Below are 12,075 nucleotides of genomic sequence, written 5' to 3' on the forward strand. Positions count from 1 at the left end.
TTTTCTTTTTAAAATTATTCATAGTTTTTCTAAAATCTTCTTTAATAATTAAAATCACTCCTTTTAAATACATATACCATACACTACTAAAAATGTATTCTTTTATTTATGTGAACAATTTAAATTTATATATACTTGAAATAATGCTGTGAAAGTTGTTTTATTGTATTGTTATGCTACTTTAAAAAAATAAAAAATTATAAGGGATGGGTGCGTGGATTCAGGGTGCACGAACCCTGCTGCTGCGTATTTCTGGAATCACGCAGGAGTCGCGACTCCGGCGTAATTTCAAAAGTATGAAGTATCATTGTAGAAATTTTAAATATTTGTTTTGGTTAAAGACTTTCACTAATATACTTTAGAAAACAATTTATAAACAGAAATTAATGCTTAAGAATTAACCGTACAAGATTTCACGAGTGCGTGATGTATGCGCGTAGGATGTGTGACCCTTGCCGGCACGTATTTCCGGGGTTGCGACTCCAGCGTAATTTTCAAAGTGTGAAATATTCCTGTACAAAGTTTAAATATCAGTTTTGCTTATACAATTTCACTAATATACTTTTTAAAATATTTTATAACCACCTAATAATTATGTATACATAATTTTACGGGTGCGCGACCCTAAGCGACTCCATGTGTCCTTAAAAGAAAGCTTCTGATTGGTTTAAAACCTTTTCATTCTGTTAGAGGGAGGATCTAAAACCTTTTTTATTTCTCTTATTTTTGTTCTCTCTTCCTGGTAAGACCTGTTTATTCTAGCCTGTTGCAATTTCTTTTTTGGGTGTGTTTTTTTACTGTTTATCATAAAAATGGCATTTAGTCATCCAGAAGATGATCTCCTGGAAGAGGTAGATTATGTGGAGGAGCCTGTCAAAAAAAGAAAGGAGAGTGTTGTTTGGGCTTTCTTTACAGTGCCAGACTGTGAAAAAAGGTCAAAACAAGAAAGGTTACTTGCCAATTGTGCAAAAGAGTACTTTCAAGAGGATCTGAAAAAAGTACTCTTGTGGAACATCCTCTATGAAAAAGCACCTAGAGACTATTCACCCAGTTCATTTGGCTAAAGAAATCATGCAGAGAGAAAAAAATGAACAACCTGCCCAGGTTGACCCAAAATGCTCCATCTACGTCAACTGCAGGAGTTCCACCTTCCCCTTGGCCACACATTGGCGGGAGGGCAGGTCTGTACTGTTAGTCAGCGCTGAGATCTCCAATGGTGTAGTCGAAATGAAAGGGTTTGACAAATTCGGCCTGTAGTTCTACCTCTGTGACCTTATTTGTTCTAATACTCACAATATCTGAAGAAACACGATCACCCTCTAATGCAAACTCTTTTAATACGGCATCTAATGCAGTTTTAGTAGTTGCAAGTTGTTCCTCCACATGAACGATCTCGCTATTTTTCAGCCCCACAGCATTTTTCAGGTATTTGGTGATGGGTGCATTTTTGATAGGGTGCTTCTCCACAGTGGACGATACCTTCCTTTTTGCCCATTATCCCGCTGGGAGAAAGGTTTTTCCAATAATACATGGTAAATAACTGTTGTATCTCCTTACCGGTTGTCAGCAGCTCCTGTAGGGCTAAGAGGGATGGCCCAGCCCAGCCTCGTCCAGCCACTACTTGAGCGCCTCCTGGCACGTGAAACAATGTCAGCGGCGAGCGCGCCGATTGTTGACCTGGGAAATTGAGTTTTCCCCAACTCTCTCCCTCAAGGTGTCAAACTGGAGAGTGGATAGGCCGGTGGCAACAGGCGGCAACAAGAAACCGGGTAATGTGAGCTTAAGTAGCAAGATCCAATCCACCAATTGACTGTTTCAGCAGAGCTAAACAGGCACATCTATCACATTAGCTCAGAAAAGCTTTATTCTCTAAATACCTTAAAGTAGGTGTATCAAGTAGAAAATAAAGCCCCATTGAACGTTTTGGGCTTTTCATTTCAAATGTGTACTGTGATTCTGTGACATAACCACAGCGACTCACAAACCTCAAGTTTAGGAAACATAGACAATGTTATTCCCCTATTGCGAAAAGTATTTTCCAAAAAAGACTTGGGGGTGAGGATGGTTGTCAAAGATGCTAAATAGCAAGGTCTAGACATTTTAACCATCGGGTGTCCAACTAAAAAGACTGTAGTCAGTGGAGGCTTGGCTTAAAAAAGTTTGAAATCCTCTGACTTCTTAATTTCTATTTTTCAGGAATTAGGGACAGATTCTCTAATTCTTGCAATCGTAAGAGATTTTTCTCATTTGTGGCTAGCTAATAAGAGAGCTTCAAATCCACAGACCTGACTTTGGGTTCCCAGATCTGAAATGAGCAATGGAAGAAAAAGCTCCCTCATTCACTCATATTTAAATATGGTATAATATTAGGCTGCAGATGGTCTACAAATCTGAGTCCGTTAACTGAAGGTCCAGATCTCTAACTTGTTATCCCTTTCAATCCCACCAAAACAATTATTAAACTGTAATTAATTTCTTGTAAAAAAAAACAGAGCAAAGATTCCTAAGGGGATTAAAATGTGAAAAGCAACTTTTATGATACCCAGTTTGGCTTCCAACAAAATCTAAATGCGGCCCGCAAACCTTACACATGTTTTACAACCTTTTACGATTAGCATTGAACAAGATTTGTGAACCCAAGCAGGATCCGAGCTCCAAAAACTAGGTCTGCGAGTCCCACAATGGGTTATTTCAGGAAACAAAATGTGCAAAAGGTCTATAAACTAGACTGTGAAGCTGATTTTTAGGGCCCAGCCGGGATCCTAGGGTGCCACGCTGGGGACGGTGAATCCAGCCACTTGATCTATGAATCCTGCTGCAAAATCTGTGCTTTTATTTTTAACTTTTAAACATGGGGTCTCTTTGGGTCTACCCAAATGGGCCTGGTGATAACCGCATACTCACTTTTTCCCCCTTGATTTGACTTTTTAGAATGATGGAAATGAATTCACAAGTCCTGTAATGCTAGTTACAACATTTTTCTGATGTTTTGGCCAGCCAATCAGATGACTGCAGTTCTATGAATGCAACTCTGGGTTCACAGAACCAAAATGGACGAAGGGAGAAAAAGCACCCTCATCCTTGCAGATTTAAGTTTTTTTGTTTTGTTTTAGATTTGCTGATCTCCACGAACCCGGGTTCATCGAATTCTGCAAAGTAAATATCAGGTATCTCTAAAATGTAACCTTTTCATGCCCAACCTAAGGCACTTTTTAAATGCTAATTACTCAAAAGCAAAGACACTTCCTTGGTTAAAGTTCAACCTTCATGCCATATTTGTCGTAATTCTGATCAGTCATTTTTTTTCATAGAGGAGCAAAAAAACTTCTGAGTATTAAATTTAGAAATATCACTTTTGGGACACCTTTTTTCAAGATTTGCTTGACTTTGTAAATTCTGGCCAACATTTTGCATCATGGCTGCGCCAAAAATATAGTGCAACAATAAAACAAAATGTAAGCAAACCAGGGTCTAGAAGTCACTGGTAAATTTAAATGCATTTAAACTTATTATTACCGAACTGGTTTTTGAGTCACACTATAAATGTTTGTCATTAATCCCTGTCCCTTACATTAAATCAGATGCAAAAGCATTGACATTCTTTCATGAACATTCAATACCCCAAATCACCATTAGAGACCCCTCTCGAGTCAGATGCAAAATCTTCAAAATTCGTTCAGAGCTGCAGTTCCTAAAGGCCTTTCTATATGCCCCTCTCAAGTCAGATACAAAATACTCAAAATACTTTCTTGAAGCTGCAGTTTCACAAGTCGTTAATGGAGGTCCCTCTCGATTCAAATGCAAAAGCATTGAAATTCTTACATGAAGCTGTATTTCCACCAATCATTACTAGGTGTCGCTCTCAAGCCAAATGCGAAATCATGGAAATTCTCTCATGAAGCTACAGTTCCACAAGTCATCACTGGACGTCCCTCGTAAGTCAAATGCTAAAGCATTGAAATTACTTCATGAAGCTGCAGTACCACTAGTGGTTACTAGGTGTTCCTCTCAAGTCAGATGCAAAGGCCTTAAAATTTGTAAATGACGCTGCATTCCCACTACCCTTACTAGAAGTACCTATCAAGTGAAATACAAAAGCATGTAAAGTCTTACATGAAGCTGTAATTCTACTAGTTGTTACTAGGTGTCCCTCACAAGCAAAATGCAAAAGCATTGAAAGTCTTTCATGAAGCTACAGTACCACTAGCCATTACTAGGTGTATTGATTAAGTAAAATGGAAAAGCATTACAATTCTTACATTAAAGTGCAGTTCCACTAGTTGGTTCTAGAGGTCCCCCTCAAGTTAGATGCACATACTTCAAATTACCTTCACCAAGCTGAGGGATGTGTCTTTAACATATTCATTTCCAGACACACTTTTGATATTTTTATGATTTGTGTTTGTTTTCCTTTTTTTTTTTTTTATATTTTTTTATTGCCTTTTTTCCCCTTTTTTACAGAGCATGGTCATCATAGGAATCATAAGACAGAGTACTACATAGATTCGGTTTAAAACTAAAAGCAATTATATAATGATAACTTTGACTGGACATACAATTATTCCAAGCGGATTTAACATACAAATCATTAAACAATGGACCGAGAGAGCAAAAACAAAGCAAAACAATAATGTAGGCAATACCGTACCAGTAGTTTCTAATTTTCCTTCCACTTAAGAATGGGGTCCCAAATTTGTAATCCTAACTTTCTTCCCCTTTTGCCCTTCCTTGCGTATATCTCCTTCTCAAGGTTATAGACTGAAAGCAGTCTAGCCAGCCATTGCTGAAACGTAGGTGGGGGTCGTTCCAGCCAGGCCGAGGCAATACAAATTCGCAGAACAGCCATAGCCAGAAACATAAAGAAGCATGTTGGGTCCTCTGTGCCATCACTATCTATCCCCAACAATATTATCAGTGGGGTAAGGGTGACCTTGCTTCCCAGTAATCTCCCTAAAAATACTTCTATAGCCCTATGGAGCGGAGATAGATGAGGGCAGGTAGCAAAGACATGTATTAGATCCGCCTCAAAACTATCACACCTGGAGCAGGTGATACCGGTCGACCCTCCCCACTGCGCAATCCTGGCTGGTGTATAGTATAGTGAGTAGATTGTTTTGTAGTGCTGAGCCTGGAGTGCCGCTGAGCAGAGAGCTTTCTGCGCTAGTTCTAATGAGAGTAAAAAGCACTCCTGGCCCACTCCAAGTTTCTCGGCCCACTTGTTTTGATATTTCACAAGGTCATCTTCTTTACCCGCCATAAATTCAGCATAAAGTCTTTTAATCGTACAGCTCACCCTGCCCCGGATGATTTCCATAATTGCATTTTTCCCAAACCCGGCAGGTTTTTAAGAAGCTCCTGACTTGTAAGTATTTGAAAAAGCTTCTAGACTCCACCCCATGAGCCGTTTGAATATCAGAAAACTGGCGTATTCCATTTATGCCCATTAAATCCCCTACCTTCGTTATACCTCGACCCCCCCAATCTGCAAAAACCGGATCTGAAAATATGTCCCCTGGGAGAGTATGGTTCCTATACAATTGAGTGTATGCGTTAAACCTCCCTAATCCATATCTTTTCTTGAAGGATAGCCATATCTTATGAGCAGCTATCAGTGTCTTAAATTTTGTTCTCTTGAAATAACTTGGATCAGTGTACTTCAGAAATGCATTCTCTGCTTCTTCTCCCAGTAATAACGAGTAAATAGATATAGAACCAGAAATATCCTCTGACACGGTACCGCCGCCACCTAAAAGTACGTACATATACTGTAAGGCTACTGCCCAGTAATACATTTTCAAATCAGGCACAGCCCATCCTCCCCTGTCTCTAGGGAGTGCCATATAACGTAAAGCCCTTCTTGTCTTACCTTGTGCCCATAGGAATCTATTTACCATCTGCTCTATTATAATAAACCATTTTGCCTCAAATATAAGTGGGATTGATCTAAAAAGGTAGAGGAATTTTGGCAAAAATATCATTTTAATGATATTCGTGCGTCCAACTATAGAGAGATGAAGATTATGCAATCTATCCATATCATTTTTTGCTTTCTGTATTATTGGGTCTATATTCCTTTCCACTACCTTATTCAAATCCGCCGAGATAATAACCCCTAAATAGACTCCAAATTCCACTACTCGAGAGTCCAGGCAATCTGTGTTGTCGTTTTTAATTATCTGCGTCTTGGGCCCATTCAGAGCATATCCAGAGACCTGGCCAAAACTTAGGGCTTCCCTCTCAACCTCTCTTATAGCCTCAGTGGGCGCCGAAGTAAGAATTGCCACGTCGTCGGCGTAGGCCAGGATTTTACAATCTATGCCTAGACTTTTTATAGGGGGAATCCTATTGTTCGCCTCTAATTTACGTAAAAAGTGATCTATATATAGTGCAAACAGAAGTGGCGAACATGGACAGCCCTGTCTCGTACCCCGTTTAATCTGTAGGGGCCTTGTATGGCCGGCATTCACCCTAATTCGAGCTGTAGGAGCTAAATATAAGGCCTGAATGGCTTTTATAAATCCCTCTCCACATCCAGACCATCTCAATGTTGACCAGAGATACTCCCAGGAGACCCGATCGAATGCTTTTTCGGCATCCAGTAACATAGCTGCCATCGGGCCTCCTGCGACCTCTGTAGCATCAAATAGAGTAATAACTTAGACTAATAATAGAGTATAAGACCCCGGTTCTGTGGTTGGCTTTGCCTTTTTTTAAATTACTACAATGTCTGCTCCTGCCCAAGTACTAGGAACAGATACCCCTAACTGAGCCTGTTGTAAAGTAGTGCATAAGTCCAAAAAGATCTCGTACCGAAAAGTTTTGTAAAATTCCATCGGGATTTGATCAGGCCCAGCTGCCTTACCTGACGCTAAGCTTGTTAAAGCAGTAGATATCTCTTCTGCCCTCAGAGGCGCCTCTAAAGCTTCCACAATTTCTTGTGATAGAGATGGTGCAGGAATATCAGTAAGATAAGAGTGAATTTCTGAAGGATACTTTGGGTGTTCCTCATCATATAGTGAAACATAAAACTGTCTAAAAACCTCGCGAATTCCCTCCGGGTCCGTACGTAATTGCCCAAGACCATCAAAAACCCCTTTAACTTCACCTAAAGCTGTTTTTTACCTAGCGCGCACTGCTAGGATGTGGCCCACCCGTTCACCAAGCTCATACGATTGTTCCCTTTTTACTAAATATGTAGCAGCCACCTTACTGGATATACTTTCTTCTACTCTTGCTTTTGCTCTAGTAACTTCAATTAATGCCTGATCCAAAGGAGCACCAATTACGGACAGTGAAGCCAGCTTGTCTTCGGCTTCCATCAAAGCCTTACTTAATTCTGAAGCTCTTAACTGCTCCTGTCTCTGTCTAAACAGACTAAAACTTAGTGTTTCACCTCTGATGCCTGCCTTAAAAGCATCCCAAGAGATTCCCGAAGATGTACTACCTCTATTAATTTCCCAGTACTGTTTAATCCAGTCTTTCATATGGCATACATAATCTTCATTCTTTAATAACCCCCGCTCAAAAGTCCATATCCGTTCATTCTTAAATTGTTTTGTAGTATCTAAAGAAAAAACCAAGGGGTTATGATCAGAAAGGACGCGAGGTAATTTTTCGATCTGGGCATTTATGAGCAAACGGTTAGAAACTAAGAAGTAGTCCAGCCTAACGCTAACCTTATGAGGGGCAGAAAAATAAGTAAACCCAGAGTCAGTGGGCTTCAACCTTGCCCAAGCATCTACTAGCGCGTTATTCCTTGCTAAGCTTGAGATTGCACGGCACACTCGCTTCTTTCGACCCTGATATCTCCCAACATGATCTAGGCCCAGGCCTCCTACTCCATTGATGTTAAAATCCCCACAAAGGATAACATATGGAGCCCATGTAGCCAATTTCAGATCTAAAAAAGTGAGAATCTCTGGATCATCTTCAGTAGAACCATATATAGATCCCATAGTGACCCAATCTCCAGCTATAGAGCACTCTATTAATGCCCATCTGCCCCACTGATCCTCCAATTTTTTTCTAACTATCACGTCCTTCAATCTAGTTAATATAGCCACCCCTCTAGTCTTAACCCGCTGTTTTGAATAAGCAAGGAGATAAAACCCCAATTGTTCCAATAGAAAACTTTTTGTTCCTTCAATATGTGTCTCCTGCAGACAAATAAAATCTGCCCTAGTTGCTCTCAGTAGTGTCGCTACTCGTTGCCTCTTGAGATGATCATTTAAGCCACACACATTAAGTGTATCTATCCGTGTATACATTAAAACACATCTAATGCCAATCCTCTCCAGTTATCCAGCATTACAGATATCAAAGTGGTACTTTTCTTTTCTTGTCCTTCAAAGTCCATCTCATCCCCTTTTATTTTTTGTACAGACCAATATGTAGCCTCTCTGTAGTTCGTAAAATACCTAACTCTAGTATGCCCTGTGCCCGTGCCCGTGTCCACCCCCCCCTCCCAGCCCCCCCCCCCTTGAGGTCTCCCACCCCCCCTACAGGCAAATAGGTTAGGCATGACCTATATGTGACAGCTGTGTGCCCGCAGGAGTCGCTCCCCCTCCCCCCAGTTACAAACCCATCTATTAAGCTTTTTAAAAAAATGCTTTTAATGCTTTTGATACCAACAATACAATACCCAGTGCCCTTGATCATAACCGCCCAAAAACCCGGTGGTGCTTTAACTTAAGAAGCTATCCTAAATCTGCACGCTAGCTTATGTTACCTTGTATTATCCTAATACACCCCTAGGACCTCTATACTCCTTTATATTCCTAAGCTCCCTTTCTCTCCCTTAGCTCTGTCAGATACGTTTGAGCTTTTATTTCAGAAAAAAACATCTTGACTTGTCCATTGTCTAAAACTTTAAGGCGAGATGGAAATAGTAAAAAAGCCTCACAGCCCAGATTCTGGAACGCGGGAATCAGCTGTCTCAGCCGCCATCTTCTCTCCACCGTAACGTGATAAAAGTCTGGGCGGGCAAAAAATGTTGTACCCCCAAACGTGCGCTTAGCTTCGGGTTTTGCTTTGGCCATGATTTCTTGTCTGAGAAGGTAATTCCCGACATATACCAGTATGGCTCTTGGTCTATCGCCCTGAGAGGGGAAATTCCTTTTCTTTTGAACCAGAGGGAATCGATGCACCCGCTGTACTTCAATTTCCCATTTCCATGCTGTCATTTCCGGGAAGGCCCCCCTAAGTATGTTAATAACAAAAGCTCGGACATCCTGCCCTTCTGACCCTTCTGCCACACCCAACAGTCTAATATTGTTCCGCCTTTGGCGATTTTCTAAATCTTCGATCTTCCACTGCACATCCTGTGTTGCTTTCTCTTGTGCCTCCTTAAATGCCTCCCATTTGCTAAAGTCGTGCTCAAGCTTCCCCGTCCTCTCCTCCACCTGTGAAACTCTACCAGCAATATCGACGTAAAGCTTATTCACTTTCCTTAATGACCCCTGGATCTTTTTAGTCGCCTGTTTAGCCCTCCGACTCTCTGATCTAGCCTCCCCCTGCATCTGCTTCAGGGTAGTATACTGTAAATCCAATGTAGGGATCTGCCCTGGGGTGTCAGTATCTTGCTGTGCTACCTGTTGCACATCCGAACCTCGATCTTCTAGGTACAACTGAGATGTGGCAGAGTAATCCCAATCAAGCTTCTTAGCCACAAGCTTCCACCCAGCTTCGATTTAGTATAAGCTCTATCTTTCTGGTTCTGTGATTTGGTCTTCTGTATTGCTAACCCCTTCTGCATTGTGGCGCCTTCTACCTCCCAGTACTCCGAGTCTGAGCTCCCCGTGAGGCTTTCCCCGCTTGAGAAGGATGATCCGGAGTCGTCATTAAGGGAGAAAAAGCAGTCGTCATTGGGGGATCCAGGTGCAGGGGCGAGTAAACCCATCTTCTTAGAGTGTTTAGCGATGGGAGCAGTGACACCGACGGTAGTTACTAGTGTGGATGAGGTTGGGTGCGACCCAGTAAAGAGAGTAAAGAGAGTATCTTGACTAGTATTAATAGTATGCCCAGCATTAGTGCCTGAACAGGCTTGATCACTTGCGCTATTGCCAGAGATAAGGGTCGTACAGTATTCCGCCAAACCTTGATCGAAGGGAGCCAAAGCCTGCCCCCCCTGAGTCCTTGTGGGAGCTCTGAGATGTCCCCCTGCTCCTGTCTTTGAGGTGGCCTCACTCTCGAAACGTGCAGTGTCCGCAGGTGGCTCATGCCCCTGTATTTCTTCCGCGGTTTCCTGAACCTGTACCTGATACTGTTGCTCTTCCCGAGCATCCATCTTATCGCCCAGATCTTCCGACGGCTCAGAGGCACAATGCGTCTCGGTTGCTAGGGTGCGTCCCTCATCGCCCCTGCGCCGGCTCCCTAGAGGCCGTAGTTCCACATCGATGCGCTCCCCACTCATCTCGTTTTGTCTTTCTGGTCTCTCCGGTCCCGCCGCTACCGTCATCGCGGGAGCTCTCCGCATCCGTGCATCAGCCAAGGCACCAGCATTTCCATCACGGCTTACCTCAGGGGTCCGAGGTTCCTCCAGCGGCACATAGGAAAGGACTCAAACAAGGTAGGCTGTCTGAGTACATTATCGTTGCCTTTAGCACCGTCGACTTTCCGATTCCTCACCGCTCTACGAGCAACAGCGGTTTCTCTTACCCCCGAGGCGATGTGATCAGTTCCAGACTTGCCATCCTCTGTGTTCTTGACACCCAATCTTCGCGTTTGTGCCGGTCCTCTCTGACTCAAAGGCTGAGGCAGAGGCAGGGTCAGAGACGGAGTAGGTGCTGTCGTTTTTCCCCCTTGAGTATCTTTAGATAATGCGGTTTCCTTCCGCTCCTTCAAGGGCTTAGGGCCTCTCGGTGCCATTCCAATTCCGACTCTGATTTCACTTTCCAGTCATCTTAGACTTTGCTCCAGGAAGGCCTTAACCGCCCTTGCTTTTCCCAGACTGAGAATAGATTGTAGCGGGAAATTACCCTCTTGGAGCTCTTGGGCCTCAGTGCTGTAAAAAAAGTCCAACCAACGCATTAACCAGCTGGAAGCAGTCAGCATACTGCAGCATTACAGCATTACAGCATCTTGATAGCCTTTGGGGAGAGGAGAAGGAGAGCGTCCATCCCCTATGGTTGAGCAGCGGCCATCTTGCCCCTCTGACTAGGTGTCGCTCTCAAGCCAAATGCGAAAGCATGGAAATTCTCTCATGAAGCTACAGTTCCACAAGTCATCACTGGACGTCCCTCGTAAGTCAAATGCTAAAGCATTGAAATTACTTCATGAAGCTGCAGTACCACTAGTGGTTACTAGGTGTTCCTCTCAAGTCAGATGCAAAGGCCTTAAAATTTGTAAATGACGCTGCATTCCCACTACCCTTACTAGAAGTACCTATCAAGTGAAATACAAAAGCATGTAAAGTCTTACATGAAGCTGTAATGCTACTAGTTGTTACTAGGTGTCCCTCACAAGCCAAATGCAAAAGCATTGGAAGTCTTTCATGAAGCTACAGTACCACTAGCCATTACTAGGTGTCTTGATTAAGTAAAATGGAAAAGCATTACAATTCTTACATTAAAGTGCAATTCCACTAGTTGGTTCTAGAGGTCCCCCTCAAGTTAGATGTACATACTTCAAATTACCTTCACCAAGCTGAGGGATGTGTCTTTAACATATTCATTTCCATACACACTTTTGATATTTTTATGATTTGTGTTTGTTTTCCATAGGATAAATTAATTTGCCAAATCAGATTTGTAATAACCAGTCAAAATGATATATTTCAATACATATCTTGATGACACTCTACTATTTGTAGGTACTAGCATTCACTGGTAAGTACAAGTCACTTTATATAAGTAACTGAAGTGGTGATTCTCCTTGATCAGAGACTCTCACTGCTCTTTACTGTCTAGGGGCGTTTCTGCATGTTGCTTGCGACACCAGTTAATGGGCGAAGGAAAGGAGCTCTGCTGGCTTGTGTTATGCCCATGAGTACAGGTTCACGTAGGCGGAGGTAAGCCCGGTGTGCCAAATCCTCGCACCATGTTCACCGATGAGGAGACAAGACTGGAGTACAAAAGC

At 42.4% G+C, this 12,075-nt stretch overlaps 1 protein-coding gene across 1 annotated transcript in view; it reads left to right on the forward strand.

The window, feature by feature from the left end:
- Window positions 1-12,075, forward strand: part of LOC146775984 (uncharacterized) — a 548,205-nt gene that overhangs the window by 433,470 nt on the left and 102,660 nt on the right. The gene's annotated exons all lie outside the window — the stretch shown is intronic.

The sequence above is a fragment of the Triturus cristatus genome, chromosome 12, assembly GCF_964204655.1.
Source record: "Triturus cristatus chromosome 12, aTriCri1.1, whole genome shotgun sequence".
Taxonomy (NCBI): domain Eukaryota; kingdom Metazoa; phylum Chordata; class Amphibia; order Caudata; family Salamandridae; genus Triturus; species Triturus cristatus.